Here is a 24,249-nt window from a genome sequence, read left to right as displayed (position 1 = left end):
TCAAGTCCGAAAGAATTAATGGAGGGGAGCAAGATAGTGAGTGCATAAAGATTTAAGCGAGCAAGAAGCAAACGGGTGCGATCATACCAGCACTAATACACCGGATCCCATCAGAACTCCGAAGTTAAGCGTGCTTGGGCGAGAGTAGTACTAGGATTTGTGAACTCCTAGGAAGTCCTCGTGTTGCATCCCAATTTTATTAATATTTTATTTTTGATATACTATTTTCAAATTCCATATGTCGTTTCGGCGAGACAACTGGAAACAACGCGCCGGATACTCGGAGCATTTACGGTTCGATCGTCATTACTGAATGGGAATGGTGCAAAACTGGGATTTGGGCGTTCGTCGTGGATTGTGGGCCCCGCGATATTATTGCATCTATCCGGGGCTGCGGTAGATCTGGAAATGAATAACTCCGCTCACGTGGGAGCTTGTGCACGGGTACCAAGGGAGGAAAGTTGCATACACCGTTTTTTCAAGTCTGAAAGAATTAATGGAGGGGAGCAAAATAGTGAGTGCATAAAGATTTAAGCGTGCAAGAAGAAAATGGGTGCGATCATACAAGCACTAATGCATCGGATCCCATTTGAACTCCGAAGTTAAGCGTTCTTGGCGAGAGTAGTACTAAGATTGGTGACCTCCTAGGAAGTCCTCGTGTTGCACCCCAATTTTATTAATATTTTATTTTTGATATACTATTTGCAAATTCCATATGTCGTTTCGGCGAGACAACTGGAAACAACGCGCCGGATATTCGGACCATTTGCGGTTCGTTCGTCATTATTGAATGGGAACGGTGCAAAACCGGGCTTTGGGTGTTCGTCGTGCATTGTGGGCCCCGCGATAGTATTGCATCTATCCAGGGCTGCGGCAGATTTGGAAATGAATAACTCCGCTCACGTGGGAGTTTGTGCACGGGTACCAAGGGAGGAAAGTTGCATACACCGTTTTTTCAAGTCTGAAAGAATTAATGGAGGGGAGAAAAATAGTGAGTGCATAAAGATTTAAGCGAGCAAGAAGAAAATGTGTGCGATCATACAAGTACTAATGCATCGGATCCCATTTGAACTCCGAAGATAAGCGTTCTTGGCGAGAGTAGTACTAAGATTGGTGACCTGATAGGAAGTCCTCGTGTTGCACCCCAATTTTATTAATATTTTATTTTTGATATACTATTTACAAATTCCATATGTCATTTCGGCGAGACAACTGGAAACAACGCGCCGGATACTCGGAGCATTTGCGGTTCGATCGTCATTATTGAATGGGAACGGTGCAAAACCGGGCTTTGGGTGTTCGTCGTGCATTGTGGGCCCTGCTATAGTATTGCATCTATCCGGGGCTGTGGCAGATCTGGAAATGAATAACTCCGCTCAGGTGGGAGCTTGTGCACGGGTACCAAGGGAGGAAAGTTGCATGCACCATTTTTTCAAGTCTGAAAGAATTAATGGAGGGGAGCAAGATAGTGAGTGCATAAAGATTTAAGCGAGCAAGAAGCAATCGGGTACGATCATACCCGCACTAATACACCGGATCCCATCAGAACTCCGAAGTTAAGCGTGCTTGGGCGAGAGTAGTACTAGGATTGGTGAACTCCTAGGAAGTCCTCGTGTTGCACCCCAATTTTATTAATATTTTATTTTTGATATACTATTTTCAAATTCCATATGTCGTTTCGGCGAGACAACTGGAAACAACGTGCCGGATACTCGGAGCATTTACGGTTCGATCTTTATTACTGAATGGGAACGGTGCAAAACCGGGATTTGGGCGTTCATCGTGGATTGTGGGCCCCGCGATATTATTGCATCTATCCGGGGATGCGGCAGATATGGAAATGAATAACTCCGCTCACGTGGGAGCTTGTGCACGGGTACCAAGGGAGGAAAGTTGCATACACCGTTTTTTCAAGTCTGAAAGAATTAATGGAGGGGATAAAAATAGTGAGTGCATAAAGATTTAAGCGAGCAAGAAGAAAATGGGTGCGATCATACAAGCACTAATGCATCGGATCCCATTTGAACTCCGAAATTAAGCGTTCTTGGCGAGAGTAGTACTAAGATTGGTGACATCCTAGGAAGTCCTCGTGTTGCAGCCCAATTTTATTAATATTTTATTTTTTATATACTATTTGCAAATTCCATATGTCGTTTCGGCGAGACAACTGGAAACAACGCGCCGGATACTCGGAGCATTTGCGGTTCGATCGTCATTATTGAATGGGAACGGTGCAAAACCGGGCTTTGGGTGTTCGTCGTGCATTGTGGGCCCCGCGATAGTATTGCATCTTTCGGGGCTGCGGCAGATCTGGAAATGAATAACTCCGCTCACGTGGGAGCTTGTGCACGGGTGCCAAGGGAGGAAAGTTGCATACACCATTTTTTCAAGTCTGAAAGAATTAATGGAGGGGAGCAAGATAGTGAGTGCATAAAGATTTAAGCGAGCAAGAAGCAAACGGGTGCGATCATACCAGCACTAATACACCGGATCCCATCAGAACTCCGAAGTTAAACGTGCTTGGGCGAGAGTAGTACTAGGATTGGTGAACTCCAAGGAAGTCCTCGTGTTGCACCCCAATTTTATTAATATTTTATTTTTGAGCTACTATTTTCAAATTCCATATGTCGTTTCGGCGAGACAACTGGAAACAACGTGCCGGATACTCGGAGCATTTACGGTTCGATCGTCGTTACTGAATGGGAACGGTGCAAAACCGGGATTTGGGCGTTCGTCGTGGATTGTGGGCCCCGCGATATTATTGCATCTATCCGGGGATGCGGCAGATATAGAAATGAATAACTCCGCTCACGTGGGAGCTTGTGCACGGGTACCAAGGGAGGAAAGTTGCATACACCCTTTTTTCAAGTCTGAAAGAATTAATGGAGGGGAGAAAAATAGTGAGTGCATAAAGATTTAAGCGAGCAAGAAGAAAATGGGTGCGATCATACAAGCACTAATGCATCGGATCCCATTTGAACTCCGAAGATAAGCGTTCTTGGCGAGAGTAGTACTAAGATTGGTGACCTGATAGGAAGTCCTCGTGTTGCACCCCAATTTTATTAATATTTTATTTTTGATATACTATTTGCAAATTCCATATGTCGTTTCGGCAAGACAACTGGAAACAACGCGCCGGATACTCGGAGCATTTGCGGTTCGATCGTCATTATTGAATGGGAACGGTGCAAAACCGGGCTTTTGGTCTTCGTCGTGCATTGTGGGCCCCGCGATAGTATTGCATCTATCCCGGGCTGCGGGAGATCTGTCAATGAATAACTCCGCTCACGTGGGAGCTTGTGCACGGGTACCAAGGGAGGAAAGTTGCATACACCGTTTTTTCAAGTCTGAAAGAATTAATGGAGGGGAGCAAAATAGTGAGTGCATAAAGATTTAAGCGTGCAAGAAGAAAATGGGTGCGATCATACCAGCACTAATGCATCGGATCCCATTTGAACTCCGAAGTTAAGCGTTCTTGGCGAGAGTAGTACTAAGATTGGTGACCTCCAAGGAAGTCCTCGTGTTGCACCCCAATTTTATTAATATTTTATTTTTGATATACTATTTGCAAATTCCATATGTCGTTTCGGCGAGACAACTAGAAACAACACGCCGGATACTCGGACCATTTGCGGCACGATCGGCATTACTGAATGGGAACGGTGCTAAACCGGGCTTTTGGCATTCGTCGTGCATTGTGGACCCCGTGATATTATTGCATCTATCCGGGGCTGCGGCAGATCTGAAAAGGAATAACTCCGCTCACGTGGGAGCTTGTGCACGGTTACCAAGGGAGGAAAGTTGCATACACCATTTTTTCAAGTCCGAAAGAATTAATGGAGGGGAGCAAGATAGTGAGTGCATAAAGATTTAAGCGAGCAAGAAGCAAACGGGTGCGATCATACCAGCACTAATACACCTGATCCCATCAGAACTCCGAAGTTAAGCGTGCTTGGGCGAGAGTAGTATTAGGATTGGTGAACTCCAAGGAAGTCCTCGTGTTGCACCCCAATTTTATTAATATTTTATTTTTGAGCTACTATTTTCAAATTCCATATGCCGTTTCGGCGAGACAACTGGAAACAACGCGCCGGATACTCGGAGCATTTACGGTTCGATCTTCATTACTGAGTGGGAACGGTGCGAAACCGGGATTTGGGCGTTCGTCGTGGATTGTGGGCCCGGCGATATTATTTTATCTATCCGGGGCTGCGGCAGATCTGGAAATGAATAACTCCGCTCACGTGGGAGCTTGTGCACGGGTACCAAGGGAGGAAAGTTGCATACACCGTTTTTTCAAGTCTGAAAGAATTAATGGAGGGGAGCAAAATAGTGAGTGCATAAAGATTTAAGCGAGCAAGAAGAAAATGGGTGCGATCATACAAGCACTAATGCATCGGATCCCATTTGAACTCCGAAATTAAGCGTTCTTGGCGAGAGTAGTACTAAGATTGGTGACCTCCTAGGAAGTCCTCGTGTTGCACCCCAATTTTATTAATATTTTATTTTTTATATACTATTTGCAAATTCCATATGTCGTTTCGGCGAGACAACTGGAAACAACGCGCCGGATACTCGGAGCATTTGCGGTTCGGTGGTCATTATTGAATGGGAACGGTGCAAAACCGGGCTTTGGGTGTTCGACGTGCATTGTGGGCCCCGCGATAGTATTGCATCTATCCGGGGCTGTGGCAGATCTGGAAATGAATAACTCCGCTCACGTGGGAGCTTGTGCACGGGTACCAAGGGAGGAAAGTTGCATACACCATTTTTTCAAGTCTGAAAGAATTAATGGAGGGGAGCAAGATAGTGAGTGCATAAAGATTTAAGCGAGCAAGAAGCAATCGGGTGCGATCATACCAGCACTAATACACCGGATCCCATCAGAACTCCGAAGTTAAGCGTGCTTGGGCGAGAGTAGTACTAGGATTGGTGAACTCCTAGGAAGTCCTCGTGTTGCACCCCAATTTTATTAATATTTTATTTTTGATATACTATTTTCAAATTCCATATGTCGTTTCGGCGAGACAACTGGAAACAACGCGCCGGATACTCGGAGCATTTACGGTTCGATCGTCATTACTGAATGGGAACGGTGCAAAACTGGGATTTGGGCATTCGTCGTGGATTGTGGGCCCCGCGATATTATTGCATCTATCCGGGGCTGCGGTAGATCTGGAAATGAATAACTCTGCTCACGTTGGAGCTTGTGCACAGGTACCAAGGCAGGAAAGTTGCATACACCGTTTTTTCAAGTCTGAAAGAATTAATGGAGGGGAGAAAAATAGTGAGTGCATAAAGATTTAAGCGAGCAAGAAGAAAATGGGTGCGATCATACAAGCACTAATGCATCGGATCCCATTTGAACTCCGAAGTTAAGCGTTCTTGGCGAGAGTAGTACTAAGATTGGTGACCTCCTAGGAAGTCCTCGTGTTGCACCCCAATTTTATTAATATTTTATTTTTGATATACTATTTGCAAATTCCATATGTCGTTTCGGCGAGACAACTGGAAACAACGCGCCGGATACTCGGAGCATTTGCGGTTCGATCGTCATTATTGAATGGGAACGGTGCAAAACCGGGCTTTGGGTGTTCGTCGTGCATTGTGGGCCCTGCGATAGTATTGCATCTATCCGGGGCTGTGGCAGATCTGGAAATGAATAACTCCGCTCACGTGGGAGCTTGTGCACGGGTACCAAGGGAGGAAAGTTGCATACACCATTTTTTCAAGTCTGAAAGAATTAATGGAGGGGAGCAAGATAGTGAGTGCATAAAGATTTAAGCGAGCAAGAAGCAATCGGGTGCGATCATACCAGCACTAATACACCGGATCCCATCAGAACTCCGAAGTTAAGCGTGCTTGGGCGAGAGTAGTACTAGGATTGGTGAACTCCTAGGAAGTCCTCGTGTTGCACCCCAATTTTATTAATATTTTATTTTTGATATACTATTTTCAAATTCCATATGTCGTTTCGGCGAGACAACTGGAAACAACGTGCCGGATACTCGGAGCATTTACGGTTCGATCGTCATTACTGAATGGGAACGGTGCAAAACCGGGATTTGGGCGTTCGTCGTGGATTGTGGGCCCTGCGATATTATTGCATCTATCCGGGGCTGCAGTAGATCTGGAAATGAATAACTCCGCTCACGTGGGAGCTTGTGCACAGGTACCAAGGGAGGAAAGTTGCATACACCGTTTTTTCAAGTCTGAAAGAATTAATGGAGGGGAGCAAAATAGTGAGTGCATAAAGATTTAAGCGTGCAAGAAGAAAATGGGTGCGATCATACAAGCACTAATGCATCGGATCCCATTTGAACTCCGAAGTTAAGCGTTCTTGGCGAGAGTAGTACTAAGATTGGTGACCTCCTAGGAAGTCCTCGTGTTGCACCCCAATTTTATTAATATTTTATTTTTGATATACTATTTGCAAATTCCATATGTCGTTTCGGCGAGACAACTAGAAACAACGCGCCGGATACTCGGACCATTTGCGGTTCGTTCGGCATTACTGAATGGGAACGGTGCTAAACCGGGCTTTTGGCGTTCGTCGTGCATTGTGGGCCCCGTGATAGTATTGCATCTATCCGGGGCTGCGGCAGATCTGAAAAGGAATAACTCCGCTCACGTGGGAGCTTGTGCACGGTTACCAAGGGAGGAAAGTTGCATACACCGTTTTTTCAAGTCCGAAAGAATTAATGGAGGGGAGCAAGATAGTGAGTGCATAAAGATTTAAGCGAGCAAGAAGCAATCGGGTGCGATCATTCCAGCACTAATACACCGGATCCCATCAGAACTCCGAAGTTAAGCGTGCTTGGGCGAGAGTAGTATTAGGATTGGTGAACTCCAAGGAAGTCCTCGTGTTGCACCCCAATTTTATTAATATTTTATTTTTGAGCTACTATTTTCAAATTCCATATGTCGTTTCGGCGAGACAACTGGAAACAACGCGCCGGATACTCGGAGCATTTACGGTTCGATCTTCATTACTGAGTGGGAACGGTGCGAAACCGGGATTTGGGCGTTCGTCGTGGATTGTGGGCCCCGCGATATTATTGCATCTATCCGGGGCTGCGGCAGATTTGGAAATGAATAACTCCGCTCACGTGGGAGCTTGTGCACGGGTACCAAGGGAGGAAAGTTGCATACACCATTTTTTCAAGTCTGAAAGAATTAATGGAGGGGAGCAAAATAGTGAGTGCATAAAGATTTAAGCGAGCAAGAAGAAAATGGGTGCGATCATACAAGCACTAATGCATCGGATCCCATTTGAACTCCGAAGTTAAGCGTTCTTGGCGAGAGTAGTACTAAGATTGGTGACCTCCTAGGAAGTCCTCGTGTTGCACCCCAATTTTATTAATATTTTATTATTGATATACTATTTGCAAATTCCATATGTCGTTTCGGCGAGACAACTGGAAACAACGCGCCGGATACTCGGAGCATTTGCGGTTCGTTGGTCATTATTGAATGGGAAAGGTGCAAAACCGGGCTTTGGGTGTTCGACGTGCATTGTGGGCCCCGCGATAGTATTGCATCTATCCGGGGCTGTGGCAGATCTGGAAATGAATAACTCCGCTCACGTGGGAGCTTGTGCACGGGTACCAAGGGAGGAAAGTTGCATCCACCATTTTTTCAAGTCTGAAAGAATTAATGGAGGGGAGCAAGATAGTGAGTGCATAAAGATTTAAGCGAGCAAGAAGCAATCGGGTAAGATCATACCAGCACTAATACACCGGATCCCATCAGAACTCCGAAGTTAAGCGTGCTTGGGCGAGAGTAGTACTAGGATTGGTGAACTCCTAGGAAGTCCTCGTGTTGCACCCCAATTTTATTAATATTTTATTTTTGATATACTATTTTCAAATTCCATATGTCGTTTCGGCGAGACAACTGGAAACAACGCGCCGGATACTCGGAGCATTTACGGTTCGATCGTCATTACTGAATGGGAACGGTGCAAAACTGGGATTTGGGCGTTCGTCGTGGATTGTGGGCCCCGCGATATTATTGCATCTATCCGGGGCTGCGGTAGATCTGGAAATGAATAACTCTGCTCACGTTGGAGCTTGTGCACAGGTACCAAGGGAGGAAAGTTGCATACACCGTTTTTTCAAGTCTGAAAGAATTAATCGAGGGGAGCAAAATAGTGAGTGCATAAAGATTTAAGCGTGCAAGAAGAAAATGGGTGCGATCATACAAGCACTAATGCATCGGATCCCATTTGAACTCCGAAGTTAAGCGTTCTTGGCGAGAGTAGTACTAAGATTGGTGACCTCCTAGGAAGTCCTCGTGTTGCACCCCAATTTTATTAATATTTTATTTTTGATATACTATTTGCAAATTCCATATGTCGTTTCGGCGAGACAACTGGAAACAACGCGCCGGATACTCGGAGCATTTGCGGTTCGATCGTCATTATTGAATGGGAACGGTGCAAAACCGGGCTTTTGGTGTTCGTCGTGCATTGTGGGCCCTGCTATAGTATTGCATCTATCCGGGGCTGTGGCAGATCTGGAAATGAATAACTCCGCTCACGTGGGAGCTTGTGCACGGGTACCAAGGGAGGAAAGTTGCATCCACCATTTTTTCAAGTCTGAAAGAATTAATGGAGGGGAGCAAGATAGTGAGTGCATAAAGATTTAAGCGAGCAAGAAGCAATCGGGTAAGATCATACCAGCACTAATACACCGGATCCCATCAGAACTCCGAAGTTAAGCGTGCTTGGGCGAGAGTAGTACTAGGATTGGTGAACTCCTAGGAAGTCCTCGTGTTGCACCCCAATTTTATTAATATTTTATTTTTGATATACTATTTTCAAATTCCATATGTCGTTTCGGCGAGACAACTGGAAACAACGCGCCGGATACTCGGAGCATTTACGGTTCGATCGTCATTACTGAATGGGAACGGTGCAAAACTGGGATTTGGGCATTCGTCGTGGATTGTGGGCCCCGCGATATAATTGCATCTATCCGGGGCTGCAGTAGATCTGGAAATGAATAACTCCGCTCACGTGGGAGCTTGTGCACAGGTACCAAGGTAGGAAAGTTGCATACACCGTTTTTTCAAGTCTGAAAGAATTAATGGAGGGGAGCAAAATAGTGAGTGCATAAAGATTTAAGCGTGCAAGAAGAAAATGGGTGCGATCATACAAGCACTAATGCATCGGATCCCATTTGAACTCCGAAGTTAAGCGTTCTTGGCGAGAGTAGTAGTAAGATTGGTGACATCCTAGGAAGTCCTCGTGTTGCACCCCAATTTTATTAATATTTTATTTTTGATATACTATTTGCAAATTCCATATGTCGTTTCGGCGAGACAACTGGAAACAACGCGCCGGATACTCGGAGCATTTGCGGTTCGATCGTCATTATTGAATGGGAACGGTGCAAAACCGGGCTTTTGGTGTTCGTCGTGCATTGTGGGCCCCGCGATAGTATTGCATCTTTCCGGGGCTGCGGCAGATCTGGAAATGAATAACTCCGCTCACGTGGGAGCTTGTGCACGGGTGCCAAGGGAGGAAAGTTGCATACACCATTTTTTCAAGTCCGAAAGAATTAATGGAGGGGAGCAAGATAGTGAGTGCATAAAGATTTAAGCGAGCAAGAAGCAAACGGGTGCGATCATACCAGCACTAATACACCGGATCCCATCAGAACTCCGAAGTTAAGCGTGCTTGGGCGAGAGTAGTACTAGGATTGGTGAACTCCTAGGATGTCCTCTTGTTGCACCCCAATTTTATTAATATTTTATTTTTGATATACTATTGTCAAATTCCATATGTCGTTTCGGCGAGACAACTGGAAACAACGCGCCGGATACTCGGAGCATTTACGGTTCGATCGTCATTACTGAATGGGAACGGTGCATAACTGGGATTTGGGCGTTCGTCGTGGATTGTGGTACGCGCGATATTATTGTATCTATCCGGGGTTGCGGTAGATCTGGAAATGAATAACTCCGCTCACGTGGGAGCTTGTGCACGGGTACCAAGGCAGGAAAGTTGCATACACCGTTTTTTCAAGTCTGAAAGAATTAATGGAGGGGAGCAAAATGGTGAGTGCATAAAGATTTAAGCGTGCAAGAAGAAAATGGTTGCGATCATACAAGCACTAATGCATCGGATCCCATTTGAACTCCGAAGTTAAGCGTGCTTGGCGAGAGTAGTACTAAGATTGGTGACCTCCTAGGAAGTCCTCGTGTTGCACCCCAATTTTATTAATATTTTATTTTTGATATACTATTTGCAAATTCCATATGTCGTTTCGGCGAGACAACTGGAAACAACGCGCCGGATACTCGGAGCATTTGCGGTTCGATCGTATTTATTGAATGGGAACGGTGCAAAACCGGGCTTTTGGTGTTCATCGTGCATTGTGGGCCCCGTGATAGTATTGCATGTATCCGGCGCTGCGGCAGATCTGGAAATGAATAACTCCGCTCACGTGGGAGCTTGTGCACGGGTACCAAGGGAGGAAAGTTGCATACACCGTTTTTTCAAGTCTGAAAGAATTAATGGAGGGGAGCTAAATAGTGAGCGCATAAAGATTTAAGCGTCCAAGAAGAAAATGGGTGCGATCATACCAGCACTAATGCATCGGATCCCATTTGAACTCCGAAGTTAAGCGTTCTTGGCGAGAGTAGTACTAAGATTGGTGACCTCCAAGGAAGTCCTCGTGTTGCACCCCAATTTTATTAATATTTTATTTTTGATATACTATTTGCAAATTCCATATGTCGTTTCGGCGAGACAACTAGAAACAACACGCCGGATACTCGGACCATTTGCGGCACGATCGTCATTACTGAATGGGAACGGTGCTAAACCGGGCTTTTGGCATTCGTCGTGCATTGTGGGCCCCGTGATATTATTGCATCTATCCGGGGCTGCGGCAGATCTGAAAAGGAATAACTCCGCTCACGTGGGAGCTTGTGCACGGTTACCAAGGGAGGAAAGTTGCATACACCATTTTTTCAAGTCCGAAAGAATTAATGGAGGGGAGCAAGATAGTGAGTGCATAAAGATTTAAGCGAGCAAGAAGCAAACGGGTGCGATCATTCCAGCACTAATACACCTGATCCCATCAGAACTCCGAAGTTAAGCGTGCTTGGGCGAGAGTAGTATTAGGATTGGTGAACTCCAAGGAAGTCCTCGTGTTGCACCCCAATTTTATTAATATTTTATTTTTGAGCTACTATTTTCAAATTCCATATGCCGTTTCGGCGAGACAACTGGAAACAACGCGCCGGATACTCGGAGCATTTACGGTTCGATCTTCATTACTGAGTGGGAACGGTGCGAAACCGGGATTTGGGCGTTCGTCGTGGATTGTGGGCCCCGCGATATTATTTTATATATCCGGGGCTGCGGCAGATCTGGAAATGAATAACTCCGCTCACGTGGGAGCTTGTGCACGGGTACCAAGGGAGGAAAGTTGCATACACCATTTTTTCAAGTCTGAAAGAATTAATGGAGGGGAGCAAAATAGTGAGTGCAAAAAGATTTAAGCGAGCAAGAAGAAAATGGGTGCGATCATACAAGCACTAATGCATCGGATCCCATTTGAACTCCGAAATTAAGCGTTCTTGGCGAGAGTAGTACTAAGATTGGTGACCTCCTAGGAAGTCCTCGTGTTGCACCCCAATTTTATTAATATTTTATTATTTATATACTATTTGCAAATTCCATATGTCGTTTCGGCGAGACAACTGGAAACAACGCGCCGGATACTCGGAGCATTTGCGGTTCGGTGGTCATTATTGAATGGGAAAGGTGCAAAACCGGGCTTTTGGTGTTCGACGTGCATTGTGGGCCCCGCGATAGTATTGCATCTATCCGGGGCTGTGGCAGATCTGGAAATGAATAACTCCGCTCACGTGGGAGCTTGTGCACGGGTACCAAGGGAGGAAAGTTGCATCCACCATTTTTTCAAGTCTGAAAGAATTAATGGAGGGGAGCAAGATAGTGAGTGCATAAAGATTTAAGCGAGCAAGAAGCAATCGGGTAAGATCATACCAGCACTAATACACCGGATCCCATCAGAACTCTGAAGTTAAGCGTGCTTCGGCGAGAGTAGTACTAGGATTGGTGAACTCCTAGGAAGTCCTCGTGTTGCACCCCAATTTTATTAATATTTTATTTTTGATATACTATTTTCAAATTCCATATGTCGTTTCGGCGAGACAACTGGAAACAACGCGCCGGATACTCGGAGCATTTACGGTTCGATCGTCATTACTGAATGGGAACGGTGCAAAACTGGGATTTGGGCATTCGTCTTGGATTGTGGGCCCCGCGATATAATTGCATCTATCCGGGGCTGCGGTAGATCTGGAAATGAATAACTCTGCTCACGTTGGAGCTTGTGCACAGGTACCAAGGCAGGAAAGTTGCATACACCGTTTTTTCAAGTCTGAAAGAATTAATCGAGGGGAGCAAAATAGTGAGTGCATAAAGATTTAAGCGTGCAAGAAGAAAATGGGTGCGATCATACAAGCACTAATGCATCGGATCCCATTTGAACTCCGAAGTTAAGCGTTCTTGGCGAGAGTAGTACTAAGATTGGTGACCTCCTAGGAAGTCCTCGTGTTGCACCCCAATTTTATTAATATTTTATTTTTGATATACTATTTGCAAATTCCATATGTCGTTTCGGCGAGACAACTGGAAACAACGCGCTGGATACTCAGAGCATTTGCGGTTCGATCGCCATTATTGAATGGGAACGGTGCAAAACCGGGCTTTTGGTGTTCGTCGTGCATTGTGGGCCCTGCTATAGTATTGCATCTATCCGGGGCTGTGGCAGATCTGGAAATGAATAACTCCGCTCACGTGGGAGCTTGTGCACGGGTACCAAGGGAGGAAAGTTGCATCCACCATTTTTTCAAGTCTGAAAGAATTAATGGAGGGGAGCAAGATAGTGAGTGCATAAAGATTTAAGCGAGCAAGAAGCAATCGGGTAAGATCATACCAGCACTAATACACCGGATCCCATCAGAACTCCGAAGTTAAGCGTGCTTGGGCGAGAGTAGTACTAGGATTGGTGAACTCCTAGGAAGTCCTCGTGTTGCACCCCAATTTTATTAATATTTTATTTTTGATATACTATTTTCAAATTCCATATGTCGTTTCGGCGAGACAACTGGAAACAACGCGCCGGATACTCGGAGCATTTACGGTTCGATCGTCATTACTGAATGGGAACGGTGCAAAACTGGGATTTGGGCATTCGTCGTGGATTGTGGGCCCCGCGATATAATTGCATCTATCCGGGGTTGCGGTAGATCTGGAAATGAATAACTCCGCTCACGTGGGAGCTTGTGCACAGGTACCAAGGCAGGAAAGTTGCATACACCGTTTTTTCAAGTCTGAAAGAATTAATGGAGGGGAGCAAAATAGTGAGTGCATAAAGATTTAAGCGTGCAAGAAGAAAATGGGTGCGATCATACAAGCACTAATGCATCGGATCCCATTTGAACTCCGAAGTTAAGCATTCTTGGCGAGAGTAGTACAAAGATTGGTGACCTCCTAGGAAGTCCTCGTGTTGCACCCCAATTTTATTAATATTTTATTTTTGATATACTATTTGCAAATTCCATATGTCGTTTCGGCGAGACAACTGGAAACAACGCGGCGGATACTCGGAGCATTTGCGGTTCGATCGTCATTATTGAATGGGAACGGTGCAAAACCGGGCTTTTGGTGTTCGTCGTGCATTGTGGGCCCCGCTATAGTATTGCATCTATCCGGGGCTGTGGCAGATCTGGAAATGAATAACTCCGCTCACGTGGGAGCTTGTGCACGGGTGCCAAGGGAGGAAAGTTGCATACACCATTTTTTCAAGTCCGAAAGAATTAATGGAGGGGAGCAAGATAGTGAGTGCATAAAGATTTAAGCGAGCAAGAAGCAAACGGGTGCGATCATACCAGCACTAATACACCGGATCCCATCAGAACTCCGAAGTTAAGCGTGCTTGGGCGAGAGTAGTACTAGGATTGGTGAACTCCTAGGATGTCCTCTTGTTGCACCCCAATTTTATTAATATTTTATTTTTGATATACTATTGTCAAATTCCATATGTCGTTTCGGCGAGACAACTGGAAACAACGCGCCGGATACTCGGAGCATTTACGGTTCGATCGTCATTACTGAATGGGAACGGTGCATAACTGGGATTTGGGCATTCGTCGTGGATTGTGGTACGCGCGATATTATTGTATCTATCCGGGGTTGCGGTAGATCTGGAAATGAATAACTCCGCTCACGTGGGAGCTTGTGCACGGGTACCAAGGCAGGAAAGTTGCATACACCGTTTTTTCAAGTCTGAAAGAATTAATGGAGGGGAGCAAAATGGTGAGTGCATAAAGATTTAAGCGTGCAAGAAGAAAATGGGTGCGATCATACAAGCACTAATGCATCGGATCCCATTTGAACTCCGAAGTTAAGCGTGCTTGGCGAGAGTAGTACTAAGATTGGTGACCTCCTAGGAAGTCCTCGTGTTGCACCCCAATTTTATTAATATTTTATTTTTCATATACTATTTGCAAATTCCATATGTCGTTTCGGCGAGACAACTGGAAACAACGCGCCGGATAATCGGAGCATTTGCGGTTCGATCGTATTTATTGAATGGGAACGGTGCAAAACCGGGCTTTTGGTGTTCATCGTGCATTGTGGGCCCCGTGATAGTATTGCATCTATCCGGCGCTGCGGCAGATCTGGAAATGAATAACTCCGCTCACGTGGGAGCTTGTGCACGGGTACCAAGGGAGGAAAGTTGCATACACCATTTTTTCAAGTCTGAAAGAATTAATGGAGGGGAGCTAAATAGTGAGCGCATAAAGATTTAAGCGTCCAAGAAGAAAATGGGTGCGATCATACCAGCACTAATGCATCGGATCCCATTTGAACTCCGAAGTTAAGCGTTCTTGGCGAGAGTAGTACTAAGATTGGTGACCTCCAAGGAAGTCCTCGTGTTGCACCCCAATTTTATTAATATTTTATTTTTGATATACTATTTGCAAATTCCATATGTCGTTTGGGCGAGACAACTAGAAACAACACGCCGGATACTCGGACCATTTGCGGCACGATCGTCATTACTGAATGGGAACGGTGCTAAACCGGGCTTTTCGCATTCGTCGTGCATTGTGGGCCCCGCGATATTATTGCATCTATCCGGGGCTGCGGCAGATCTGAAAAGGAATAACTCGGCTCACGTGGGAGCTTGTGCACGGTTACCAACGGAGGAAAGTTGCATACACCATTTTTTCAAGTCCGAAAGAATTAATGGAGGGGAGCAAGATAGTGAGTGCATAAAGATTTAGGCGAGCAAGAAGCAAACGGGTGCGATCATACCAGCACTAATACACCTGATCCCATCAGAACTCCGAAGTTAAGCGTGCTTGGGCGAGAGTAGTATTAGGATTGGTGAACTCCAAGGAAGTCCTTGTGTTGCACCCCAATTTTATTAATATTTTATTTTTGAGCTACTATTTTCAAATTCCATATGTCGTTTCGGCGAGACAACTGGAAACAATGCGCCGGATACTCGGAGCATTTACGGTTCGATCTTCATTACTGAGTGGGAACGGTGAAAAACTGGGATTTGGGCGTTCGTCGTGGATTGTGGGCCCCGCGATATTATTTTATCTATCCGGGGCTGCGGCAGATCTGGAAATGAATAACTCCGCTCACGTGGGAGCTTGTGCACGGGTACCAAGGGAGGAAAGTTGCATACACCTTTTTTTCAAGTCTGAAAGAATTAATGGAGGGGAGCAAAATAGTGAGTGCATAAAGATTTAAGCGAGCAAGAAGAAAATGGGTGCGATCATACAAGCACTAATGCATCGGATCCCATTTGAACTCCGAAATTAAGCGTTCTTGGCGAGAGTAGTACTAAGATTGGTGACCTCCTAGGAAGTCCTCGTGTTGCACCCCAATTTTATTAATATTTTATTTTTTATATACTATTTGCAAATTCCATATGTCGTTTCGGCGAGACAACTGGAAACAACGCGCCGGATACTCGGAGCATTTGCGGTTCGATCGTCATTATTGAATGGGAACGGTGCAAAACCGGGCTTTTGGTGTTCGTCGTGCATTGTGGGCCCTGTGATAGTATTGCATCTATCCGGTGCTGCGGCAGATCTGGAAATGAATAACTCCGCTCACGTGGGAGCTTGTGCACGGGTACCAAGGGAGGAAAGTTGCATCCACCATTTTTTCAAGTCTGAAAGAATTAATGGAGGGGAGCAAGATAGTGAGTGCATAAAGATTTAAGCGAGCAAGAAGCAATCGGGTAAGATCATACCAGCACTAATACACCGGATCCCATCAGAACTCCGAAGTTAAGCGTGCTTGGGCGAGAGTAGTACTAGGATTGGTGAACTCCTAGGAAGTCCTCGTGTTGCACCCCAATTTTATTAATATTTTATTTTTGATATACTATTTTCAAATTCCATATGTCGTTTCGGCGAGACAACTGGAAACAACGCGCCGGATACTCGGAGCATTTACGGTTCGATCGTCATTACTGAATGGGAACGGTGCAAAACTGGGATTTGGGCATTCGTCGTGGATTGTGGGCCCCGCGATATTATTGCATCTATCCGGGGTTGCGGTAGATCTGGAAATGAATAACTCCGCTCACGTGGGAGCTTGTGCACAGGTACCAAGGCAGGAAAGTTGCATACACCATTTTTTCAAGTCTGAAAGAATTAATGGAGGGGAGCAAAATAGTGAGTGCATAAAGATTTAAGCGTGCAAGAAGAAAATGGGTGCGATCATACAAGCACTAATGCATCGGATCCCATTTGAACTCCGAAGTTAAGCATTCTTGGCGAGAATAGTACAAAGATTGGTGACCTCCTAGGAAGTCCTCGTGTTGCACCCCAATTTTATTAATATTTTATTTTTGATATACTATTTGCAAATTCCATATGTCGTTTCGGCGAGACAACTGGAAACAACGCGGCGGATACTCGGAGCATTTGCGGTTCGATCGTCATTATTGAATGGGAACGGTGCAAAACCGGGCTTTTGGTGTTCGTCGTGCATTGTGGGCCCCGCTATAGTATTGCATCTATCCGGGGCTGCGGCAGATCTGGAAATGAATAACTCCGCTCACGTGGGAGCTTGTGCACGGGTGCCAAGGGAGGAAAGTTGCATACACCATTTTTTCAACTCCGAAAGAATTAATGGAGGGGAGCAAGATAGTGAGTGCATAAAGATTTAAGCGAGCAAGAAGCAAACGGGTGCGATCATACCAGCACTAATACACCGGATCCCATCAGAACTCCGAAGTTAAGCGTGCTTGGGCGAGAGTAGTACTAGGATTGGTGAACTCCTAGGATGTCCTCTTGTTGCACCCCAATTTTATTAATATTTTATTTTTGATATACTATTGTCAAATTCCATATGTCGTTTCGGCGAGACAACTGGAAACAACGCGCCGGATACTCGGAGCATTTACGGTTCGATCGTCATTACTGAATGGGAACGGTGCATAACTGGGATTTGGGCATTCGTCGTGGATTGTGGTACGCGCGATATTATTGTATCTATCCGGGGTTGCGGTAGATCTGGAAATGAATAACTCCGCTCACGTGGGAGCTTGTGCACGGGTACCAAGGCAGGAAAGTTGCATACACCGTTTTTTCAAGTCTGAAAGAATTAATGGAGGGGAGCAAAATGGTGAGTGCATAAAGATTTAAGCGTGCAAGAAGAAAATGGGTGCGATCATACAAGCACTAATGCATCGGATCCCATTTGAACTCCGAAGTTAAGCGTGCTTGGCGAGAGTAGTACTAAGATTGGTGACCTCCTAGGAAGTCCTCGTGTTGCACCCCAATTTTATTAATATTTTATTTTTCATATACTATTTGCAAATTCCATATGTCGTTTCGGCGAGACAACTGGAAACAACGCGCCGGATAATCGGAGCATTTGCGGTTCGATCGTATTTATTGAATGGGAACGGTGCAAAACCGGGCTTTTGGTGTTCATCGTGCATTGTGGGCCCCGTGATAGTATTGCATCTATCCGGCGCTGCGGCAGATCTGGAAATGAATAACTCCGCTCACGTGGGAGCTTGTGCACGGGTACCAAGGGAGGAAAGTTGCATACACCATTTTTTCAAGTCTGAAAGAATTAATGGAGGGGAGCTAAATAGTGAGCGCATAAAGATTTAAGCGTCCAAGAAGAAAATGGGTGCGATCATACCAGCACTAATGCATCGGATCCCATTTGAACTCCGAAGTTAAGCGTTCTTGGCGAGAGTAGTACTAAGATTGGTGACCTCCAAGGAAGTCCTCGTGTTGCACCCCAATTTTATTAATATTTTATTTTTGATATACTATTTGCAAATTCCATATGTCGTTTGGGCGAGACAACTAGAAACAACACGCCGGATACTCGGACCATTTGCGGCACGATCGTCATTACTGAATGGGAACGGTGCTAAACCGGGCTTTTCGCATTCGTCGTGCATTGTGGGCCCCGTGATATTATTGCATCTATCCGGGGCTGCGGCAGATCTGAAAAGGAATAACTCGGCTCACGTGGGAGCTTGTGCACGGTTACCAAGGGAGGAAAGTTGCATACACCATTTTTTCAAGTCCGAAAGAATTAATGGAGGGGAGCAAGATAGTGAGTGCATAAAGATTTAGGCGAGCAAGAAGCAAACGGGTGCGATCATACCAGCACTAATACACCTGATCCCATCAGAACTCCGAAGTTAAGCGTGCTTGGGCGAGAGTAGTATTAGGATTGGTGAACTCCAAGGAAGTCCTTGTGTTGCACCCCAATTTTATTAATATTTTATTTTTGAGCTACTATTTTCAAATTCCATATGTCGTTTCGGCGAGACAACTGGAAACAATGCGCCGGATACTCGGAGCATTTACGGTTCGATCTTCATTACTGAGTGGGAACGGTGAAAAACTGGGATTTGGGCGTTCGTCGTGGATTGTGGGCCCCGCGATATTATTTTATCTATCCGGGGCTGCGGCAGATCTGGAAATGAATAACTCCGCTCACGTGGGAGCTTGTGCACGGGTACCAAGGGAGGAAAGTTGCATACACCTTTTTTTCAAGTCTGAAAGAATTAATGGAGGGGAGAAAAATAGTGAGTGCATAAAGATTTAAGCGAGCAAGAAGAAAATGGGTGCGATCATACAAGCACTAATGCATCGGATCCCATTTGAACTCCGAAATTAAGCGTTCTTGGCGAGAGTAGTACTAAGATTGGTGACCTCCTAGGAAGTCCTCGTGTTGCACCCCAATTTTATTAATATTTTATTTTTTATATACTATTTGCAAATTCCATATGTCGTTTCGGCGAGACAACTGGAAACAACGCGCCGGATACTCGAAGCATTTGCGGTTCGATCGTCATTATTGAATGGGAACGGTGCAAAACCGGGCTTTTGGTGTTCGTCGTGCATTGTGGGCCCTGTGATAGTATTGCATCTATCCGGTGCTGCGGCAGATCTGGAAATGAATAACTCCGCTCACGTGGGAGCTTGTGCACGGGTACCAAGGGAGGTAAGTTGCATACACCATTTTTTCAAGTCTGAAAGAATTAATGGAGGGGAGCAAAATAGTGAGTGCATAAAGATTTAAGCGTGCAAGAAGAAAATGGGTGCGATCATACAAGCACTAATGCATCGGATCCCATTTGAACTCCGAAGTTAAGCGTTCTTGGCGAGAGTAGTACTAAGATTGGTGACCTCCTAGGAAGTCCTCGTGTTGCACCCCAATTTTATTAATATTTTATTTTTGATATACTATTTGCAAATTCCATATGTCGTTTCGGCGAGACAACTGGAAACAACGCGCCGGATACTCGAACCATTTGCGGTTCGTTCGTCATTATTGAATGGGAACGGTGCAAAACCGGGCTTTGGGTGTTCGTCGTGCATTGTGGGCCCCGCGATAGTATTGCATCTATCCGGGGCTGTGGCAGATCTGGAAATGAATAACTCCGCTCACGTGGGAGCTTGTGCACGGGTACCAAGGGAGGAAAGTTGCATACACCGTTTTTTCAAGTCTGAAAGAATTAATGGAGGGGAGCAAGATAGTGAGTGCATAAAGATTTAAGCGAGCAAGAAGCAATCGGGTGCGATCATACCAGCACTAATACACCGGATCCCATCAGAACTCCGAAGTTAAGCGTGCTTGGGCGAGAGTAGTACTAGGATTGGTGAACTCCTAGGAAGTCCTCGTGTTGCACCCCAATTTTATTAATATTTTATTTTTGATATACTATTTTCAAATTCCATATGTCGTTTCGGCGAGACAACTGGAAACAACGTGCTGGATACTCGGAGCATTTACGGTTCGATCGTCATTACTGAATGGGAACGGTGCAAAACCGGGATTTGGGCGTTCGTCGTGGATTGTGGGCCCCGCGATATTATTGCATCTATCCAGGGCTGCGGCAGATTTGGAAATGAATAACTCCGCTCACGTGGGAGTTTGTGCACGGGTACCAACGGAGGAAAGTTGCATACACCGTTTTTTCAAGTCTGAAAGAATTAATGGAGGGGAGAAAAATAGTGAGTGCATAAAGATTTAAGCGAGCAAGAAGAAAATGGGTGCGATCATACAAGCACTAATGCATCGGATCCCATTTGAACTCCGAAGTTAAGCGTTCTTGGCGAGAGTAGTACTAAGATTGGTGACCTGATAGGAAGTCCTCGTGTTGCACCCCAATTTTATTAATATTTTATTTTTGATATACTATTTGCAAATTCCATATGTCGTTTCGGCGAGACAACTGGAAACAACGCGCCGGATACTCAGAGCATTTGCGGTTCGATCGCCATTATTGAATGGGAACGGTGCAAAACCGGGCTTTTGGTGTTCGTCGTGCATTGTGGGCCCTGCTATAGTATTGCATCTATCCGGGGCTGTGGCAGATCTGGAAATGAATAACTCCGCTCACGTGGGAGCTTGTGCACGGGTACCAAGGGAGGAAAGTTGCATACACCATTTTTTCAAGTCTGAAAGAATTAATGGAGGGGAGCAAGATAGTGAGTGCATAAAGATTTAAGCGAGCAAGAAGCAATCGGGTAAGATCATACCAGCACTAATACACCGGATCCCATCAGAACTCCGAAGTTAAGCGTGCTTGGGCGAGAGTAGTACTAGGATTGGTGAACTCCTAGGAAGTCCTCGTGTTGCACCCCAATTTTATTAATATTTTATTTTTGATATACTATTTTCAAATTCCATATGTCGTTTCGGCGAGACAACTGGAAACAACGTGCCGGATACTCGGAGCATTTACGGTTCGATCGTCGTTACTGAATGGGAACGGTGCAAAACCGGGATTTGGGCATTCGTCGTGGATTGTGGGCCCCGCGATATTATTGCATCTATCCGGGGATGCGGCAGATATGGAAATGAATAACTCTGCTCACGTGGGAGTTTGTGCACGGGTACCAAGGGAGGAAAGTTGCATACACCGTTTTTTCAAGTCTGAAAGAATTAATGGAGGGGATAAAAATAGTGAGTGCATAAAGATTTAAGCGAGCAAGAAGAAAATGGGTGCGATCATACAAGCACTAATGCATCGGATCCCATTTGAACTCCGAAATTAAGCCTTCTTGGCGAGAGTAGTACTAAGATTGGTGACCTCCTAGGAAGTCCTCGTGTTGCACCCCAATTTTATTAATATTTTATTATTTATATACTATTTGCAAATTCCATATGTCGTTTCGGCGAGACAACTGGAAACAACGCGCCGGATACTCGGAGCATTTGCGGTTCGATGGTCATTATTGAATGGGAAAGGTGCAAAACCGGGCTTTGGGTGTTCGTCGTGCATTGTGGGCCCCGCGATAGTATTGCATCTATCCGGGGCTGTGGCAGATCTGGAAATGAATAACTCCGCTCACGTGGGAGCTTTTGCACGGGTGCCAAGGGAGGAAAGTTGCATACACCATTTTTTCAAGTCCGAAAGAATTAATGGAGGGGAGCAAGATAGTGAGTGCATAAAGATTTAAGCGAGCAAGAAGCAAACGGGTGCGATCATATCAGCACTAATACACCGGATCCCATCAGAACTCCGAAGTTAAGCGTGCTTGGGCGAGAGTAGTACTAGGATTGGTGAACTCCTAGGAAGTCCTCGTGTTGCACCCCAATTTTATTAATATTTTATTTTTTATATACTATTTTCAAATTCCATATGTCGTTTCGGCGAGACAACTGGAAACAACGCGCCGGATACTCGGAGCATTTACGGTTCGATCGTCATTACTGAATGGGAACGGTGCAAAACTGGGATTTGGGCATTCGTCGTGGATTGTGGGCCCCGCGATATAATTGCATTTATCCGGGGCTGCGGTAGATCTGGAAATGAATAACTCCGCTCACGTGGGAGCTTGTGCACAGGTACCAAGGCAGGAAAGTTGCATACACCATTTTTTCAAGTCTGAAAGAATTAATGGAGGGGAGCAAAATAGTGAGGGCATAAAGATTTAAGCGTGCAAGAAGAAAATGGGTGCGATCATACAAGCACTAATGCATCGGATCCCATTTGAACTCCGAAGTTAAGCGTTCTTGGCGAGAGTAGTACTAAGATTGGTGACCTCCTAGGAAGTCCTCGTGTTGCACCCCAATTTTATTAATATTTTATTTTTGATATACTATTTGCAAATTCCATATGTCGTTTCGGCGAGACAACTGGAAACAACGCGCCGGATACTCGGACCATTTGCGGTTCGTTCGTCATTATTGAATGGGAACGGTGCAAAACCGGGCTTTGGGTGTTCGACGTGCATTGTGGGCCCCGCGATAGTATTGCATCTATCCGGGGCTGAGGCAGATCTGGAAATGAATAACTCCGCTCACGTGGGAGCTTGTGCAGGGGTACCAAGGGAGGAAAGTTGCGTACACCATTTTTTCAAGTCTGAAAGAATTAATGGAGGGGAGCAAGATAGTGAGTGCATAAAGATTTAAGCGAGCAAGAAGCAATCAGGTGCGATCATACCAGCACTAATACACCGGATCCTATCAGAACTCCGAAGTTAAGCGTGCTTGGGCGAGAGTAGTACTAGGATTGGTGAACTCCTAGGAAGTCCTCGTGTTGCACCCCTATTTTATTAATATTTTATTTTTGATATACTATTTTCAAATTCCATATGTCGTTTCGGGGAGACAACTGGAAACAACGTGCTGGATACTCGGAGCATTTACGGTTCGATCATCATTACTGAATGGGAACGGTGCAAAACCGGGATTTGGGCGTTCGTCGTGGATTGTGTGCCCCGCGATATTATTGCATCTATCCGGGGCTGCGGCAGATTTGGAAATGAATAACTCCGCTCACGTGGGAGCTTGTGCACAGGTACCAAGGGAGGAAAGTTGCATACACCGTTTTTTCAAATCTGAATGAATTAATGGAGGGGAGAAATATAGTGAGTGCATAAAGATTTAAGCGAGCAAGAAGAAAAAGGGTGCGATCATACAAGCACTAATGCATCGGATCCCATTTGAACTCCGAAGATAAGCGTTCTTGGCGAGAGTAGTACTAAGATTGGTGACCTGATTGGAAGTCCTCGTGTTGCACCCCAATTTTATTAATATTTTATTTATGATATACTATTTGCAAATTCCATATGTCGTTTCGGCGAGACAACTGGAAACAACGCGCCGGATACTCGGAGCATTTGCGGTTCGATCGTCATTATTGAATGGGAACGGTGCAAAACCGGGCTTTTGGTGTTCGTCGTGCATTGTGGGCCCCGCTATAGTATTGCATCTATCCGGGGCTGCGGCAGATCTGGAAATGAATAACTCCGCACACGTGGGAGCTTGTGCACGGGTACCAAGGGAGGAAAGTTCCATACACCGTTTTTTCAAGTCTGAAAGAATTAATGGAGGGGAGCAAAATAGTGAGTGAATAAGGATTTAAGCGTGCAAGAAGAAAATGGGTGCGATCATACCAGCACTAATGCATCGGATCCCATTTGAACTCCGAAGTTAAGCGTTCTTGGCGAGAGTAGTACTAAAATTGGTGACCTCCAAGGAAGTCCTCGTGTTGCACCCCAATTTTATTAATATTTTATTTTTGATATACTACTTGCAAATTCCATATGTCATTTCGGCGAGACAACTAGAAACAACACGGCGGATACTCGGATCATTTGCGGCACGATCGTCATTACTGAATGGGAACGGTGCTAAACCGGGCTTTTGGCATTCGTCGTGCATTGTGGGCCCCGTGATATTATTGC

At 45.3% G+C, this 24,249-nt stretch overlaps 4 non-coding genes and 47 pseudogenes across 4 annotated transcripts; all 51 read left to right on the top strand.

The window, feature by feature from the left end:
* The first annotated feature begins 73 nt into the window (after window positions 1-73).
* On the top strand, window positions 74-192 carry LOC148857431 (5S ribosomal RNA). Its single transcript, XR_016097885.1, has one exon. It is a non-coding gene; the product is annotated as a 5S ribosomal RNA (ribosomal RNA).
* A 359-nt stretch (window positions 193-551) lies between these two features.
* On the top strand, window positions 552-669 carry LOC148857430 (5S ribosomal RNA; annotated as a pseudogene).
* Window positions 670-1,028: 359 nt separating this feature from the next.
* LOC148857429 (5S ribosomal RNA) lies at window positions 1,029-1,146 on the top strand (annotated as a pseudogene).
* A 359-nt stretch (window positions 1,147-1,505) lies between these two features.
* On the top strand, window positions 1,506-1,624 carry LOC148857428 (5S ribosomal RNA; annotated as a pseudogene).
* A 359-nt stretch (window positions 1,625-1,983) lies between these two features.
* On the top strand, window positions 1,984-2,101 carry LOC148857427 (5S ribosomal RNA; annotated as a pseudogene).
* Window positions 2,102-2,459: 358 nt separating this feature from the next.
* On the top strand, window positions 2,460-2,578 carry LOC148857426 (5S ribosomal RNA; annotated as a pseudogene).
* Window positions 2,579-2,937: 359 nt separating this feature from the next.
* Window positions 2,938-3,055, top strand: LOC148857425 (5S ribosomal RNA; annotated as a pseudogene).
* A 359-nt stretch (window positions 3,056-3,414) lies between these two features.
* LOC148857424 (5S ribosomal RNA) lies at window positions 3,415-3,532 on the top strand (annotated as a pseudogene).
* Window positions 3,533-3,891: 359 nt separating this feature from the next.
* On the top strand, window positions 3,892-4,010 carry LOC148857423 (5S ribosomal RNA; annotated as a pseudogene).
* Window positions 4,011-4,369: 359 nt separating this feature from the next.
* Window positions 4,370-4,487, top strand: LOC148857422 (5S ribosomal RNA; annotated as a pseudogene).
* Window positions 4,488-4,846: 359 nt separating this feature from the next.
* Window positions 4,847-4,965, top strand: LOC148857421 (5S ribosomal RNA). The gene has a single exon (XR_016098205.1). It is a non-coding gene; the product is annotated as a 5S ribosomal RNA (ribosomal RNA).
* Window positions 4,966-5,324: 359 nt separating this feature from the next.
* Window positions 5,325-5,442, top strand: LOC148857420 (5S ribosomal RNA; annotated as a pseudogene).
* Window positions 5,443-5,801: 359 nt separating this feature from the next.
* LOC148857419 (5S ribosomal RNA) lies at window positions 5,802-5,920 on the top strand. The gene has a single exon (XR_016098204.1). It is a non-coding gene; the product is annotated as a 5S ribosomal RNA (ribosomal RNA).
* Window positions 5,921-6,279: 359 nt separating this feature from the next.
* Window positions 6,280-6,397, top strand: LOC148857418 (5S ribosomal RNA; annotated as a pseudogene).
* A 359-nt stretch (window positions 6,398-6,756) lies between these two features.
* LOC148857417 (5S ribosomal RNA) lies at window positions 6,757-6,875 on the top strand (annotated as a pseudogene).
* A 359-nt stretch (window positions 6,876-7,234) lies between these two features.
* LOC148857416 (5S ribosomal RNA) lies at window positions 7,235-7,352 on the top strand (annotated as a pseudogene).
* A 359-nt stretch (window positions 7,353-7,711) lies between these two features.
* On the top strand, window positions 7,712-7,830 carry LOC148857415 (5S ribosomal RNA; annotated as a pseudogene).
* A 359-nt stretch (window positions 7,831-8,189) lies between these two features.
* Window positions 8,190-8,307, top strand: LOC148857414 (5S ribosomal RNA; annotated as a pseudogene).
* A 359-nt stretch (window positions 8,308-8,666) lies between these two features.
* On the top strand, window positions 8,667-8,785 carry LOC148857413 (5S ribosomal RNA; annotated as a pseudogene).
* Window positions 8,786-9,144: 359 nt separating this feature from the next.
* On the top strand, window positions 9,145-9,262 carry LOC148857412 (5S ribosomal RNA; annotated as a pseudogene).
* Window positions 9,263-9,621: 359 nt separating this feature from the next.
* Window positions 9,622-9,740, top strand: LOC148857411 (5S ribosomal RNA; annotated as a pseudogene).
* A 359-nt stretch (window positions 9,741-10,099) lies between these two features.
* LOC148857410 (5S ribosomal RNA) lies at window positions 10,100-10,217 on the top strand (annotated as a pseudogene).
* A 359-nt stretch (window positions 10,218-10,576) lies between these two features.
* On the top strand, window positions 10,577-10,694 carry LOC148857409 (5S ribosomal RNA; annotated as a pseudogene).
* Window positions 10,695-11,053: 359 nt separating this feature from the next.
* Window positions 11,054-11,172, top strand: LOC148857408 (5S ribosomal RNA; annotated as a pseudogene).
* Window positions 11,173-11,531: 359 nt separating this feature from the next.
* Window positions 11,532-11,649, top strand: LOC148857407 (5S ribosomal RNA; annotated as a pseudogene).
* Window positions 11,650-12,008: 359 nt separating this feature from the next.
* LOC148857406 (5S ribosomal RNA) lies at window positions 12,009-12,127 on the top strand (annotated as a pseudogene).
* Window positions 12,128-12,486: 359 nt separating this feature from the next.
* LOC148857405 (5S ribosomal RNA) lies at window positions 12,487-12,604 on the top strand (annotated as a pseudogene).
* A 359-nt stretch (window positions 12,605-12,963) lies between these two features.
* LOC148857404 (5S ribosomal RNA) lies at window positions 12,964-13,082 on the top strand (annotated as a pseudogene).
* A 359-nt stretch (window positions 13,083-13,441) lies between these two features.
* On the top strand, window positions 13,442-13,559 carry LOC148857403 (5S ribosomal RNA; annotated as a pseudogene).
* A 359-nt stretch (window positions 13,560-13,918) lies between these two features.
* LOC148857402 (5S ribosomal RNA) lies at window positions 13,919-14,037 on the top strand (annotated as a pseudogene).
* A 359-nt stretch (window positions 14,038-14,396) lies between these two features.
* On the top strand, window positions 14,397-14,514 carry LOC148857401 (5S ribosomal RNA; annotated as a pseudogene).
* A 359-nt stretch (window positions 14,515-14,873) lies between these two features.
* LOC148857400 (5S ribosomal RNA) lies at window positions 14,874-14,991 on the top strand (annotated as a pseudogene).
* Window positions 14,992-15,350: 359 nt separating this feature from the next.
* On the top strand, window positions 15,351-15,469 carry LOC148857399 (5S ribosomal RNA; annotated as a pseudogene).
* Window positions 15,470-15,828: 359 nt separating this feature from the next.
* Window positions 15,829-15,946, top strand: LOC148857398 (5S ribosomal RNA; annotated as a pseudogene).
* Window positions 15,947-16,305: 359 nt separating this feature from the next.
* Window positions 16,306-16,424, top strand: LOC148857397 (5S ribosomal RNA; annotated as a pseudogene).
* A 359-nt stretch (window positions 16,425-16,783) lies between these two features.
* On the top strand, window positions 16,784-16,901 carry LOC148857396 (5S ribosomal RNA; annotated as a pseudogene).
* A 359-nt stretch (window positions 16,902-17,260) lies between these two features.
* On the top strand, window positions 17,261-17,379 carry LOC148857395 (5S ribosomal RNA; annotated as a pseudogene).
* Window positions 17,380-17,738: 359 nt separating this feature from the next.
* LOC148857394 (5S ribosomal RNA) lies at window positions 17,739-17,856 on the top strand (annotated as a pseudogene).
* Window positions 17,857-18,215: 359 nt separating this feature from the next.
* LOC148857393 (5S ribosomal RNA) lies at window positions 18,216-18,333 on the top strand (annotated as a pseudogene).
* A 359-nt stretch (window positions 18,334-18,692) lies between these two features.
* LOC148857392 (5S ribosomal RNA) lies at window positions 18,693-18,811 on the top strand (annotated as a pseudogene).
* Window positions 18,812-19,170: 359 nt separating this feature from the next.
* On the top strand, window positions 19,171-19,288 carry LOC148857391 (5S ribosomal RNA; annotated as a pseudogene).
* A 359-nt stretch (window positions 19,289-19,647) lies between these two features.
* Window positions 19,648-19,765, top strand: LOC148857390 (5S ribosomal RNA; annotated as a pseudogene).
* A 359-nt stretch (window positions 19,766-20,124) lies between these two features.
* Window positions 20,125-20,243, top strand: LOC148857389 (5S ribosomal RNA). The gene has a single exon (XR_016098202.1). It is a non-coding gene; the product is annotated as a 5S ribosomal RNA (ribosomal RNA).
* Window positions 20,244-20,602: 359 nt separating this feature from the next.
* On the top strand, window positions 20,603-20,720 carry LOC148857388 (5S ribosomal RNA; annotated as a pseudogene).
* A 359-nt stretch (window positions 20,721-21,079) lies between these two features.
* Window positions 21,080-21,198, top strand: LOC148857387 (5S ribosomal RNA; annotated as a pseudogene).
* A 359-nt stretch (window positions 21,199-21,557) lies between these two features.
* LOC148857386 (5S ribosomal RNA) lies at window positions 21,558-21,675 on the top strand (annotated as a pseudogene).
* Window positions 21,676-22,034: 359 nt separating this feature from the next.
* Window positions 22,035-22,153, top strand: LOC148857385 (5S ribosomal RNA; annotated as a pseudogene).
* A 359-nt stretch (window positions 22,154-22,512) lies between these two features.
* On the top strand, window positions 22,513-22,630 carry LOC148857384 (5S ribosomal RNA; annotated as a pseudogene).
* Window positions 22,631-22,989: 359 nt separating this feature from the next.
* On the top strand, window positions 22,990-23,108 carry LOC148857383 (5S ribosomal RNA; annotated as a pseudogene).
* A 359-nt stretch (window positions 23,109-23,467) lies between these two features.
* Window positions 23,468-23,585, top strand: LOC148857382 (5S ribosomal RNA; annotated as a pseudogene).
* A 359-nt stretch (window positions 23,586-23,944) lies between these two features.
* Window positions 23,945-24,062, top strand: LOC148857381 (5S ribosomal RNA; annotated as a pseudogene).
* The last annotated feature ends 187 nt before the right edge of the window (window positions 24,063-24,249 follow it).

Source organism: Nelumbo lutea, chromosome 4 (genome assembly GCF_056320005.1).
Source record: "Nelumbo lutea isolate HS-2025 chromosome 4, American lotus-T2T, whole genome shotgun sequence".
Taxonomy (NCBI): Eukaryota; Viridiplantae; Streptophyta; class Magnoliopsida; order Proteales; family Nelumbonaceae; genus Nelumbo; species Nelumbo lutea.
The sequence above is the reverse complement of the archived record's forward strand: the minus strand, read 5'-3'. Positions and strand labels throughout refer to the sequence as shown.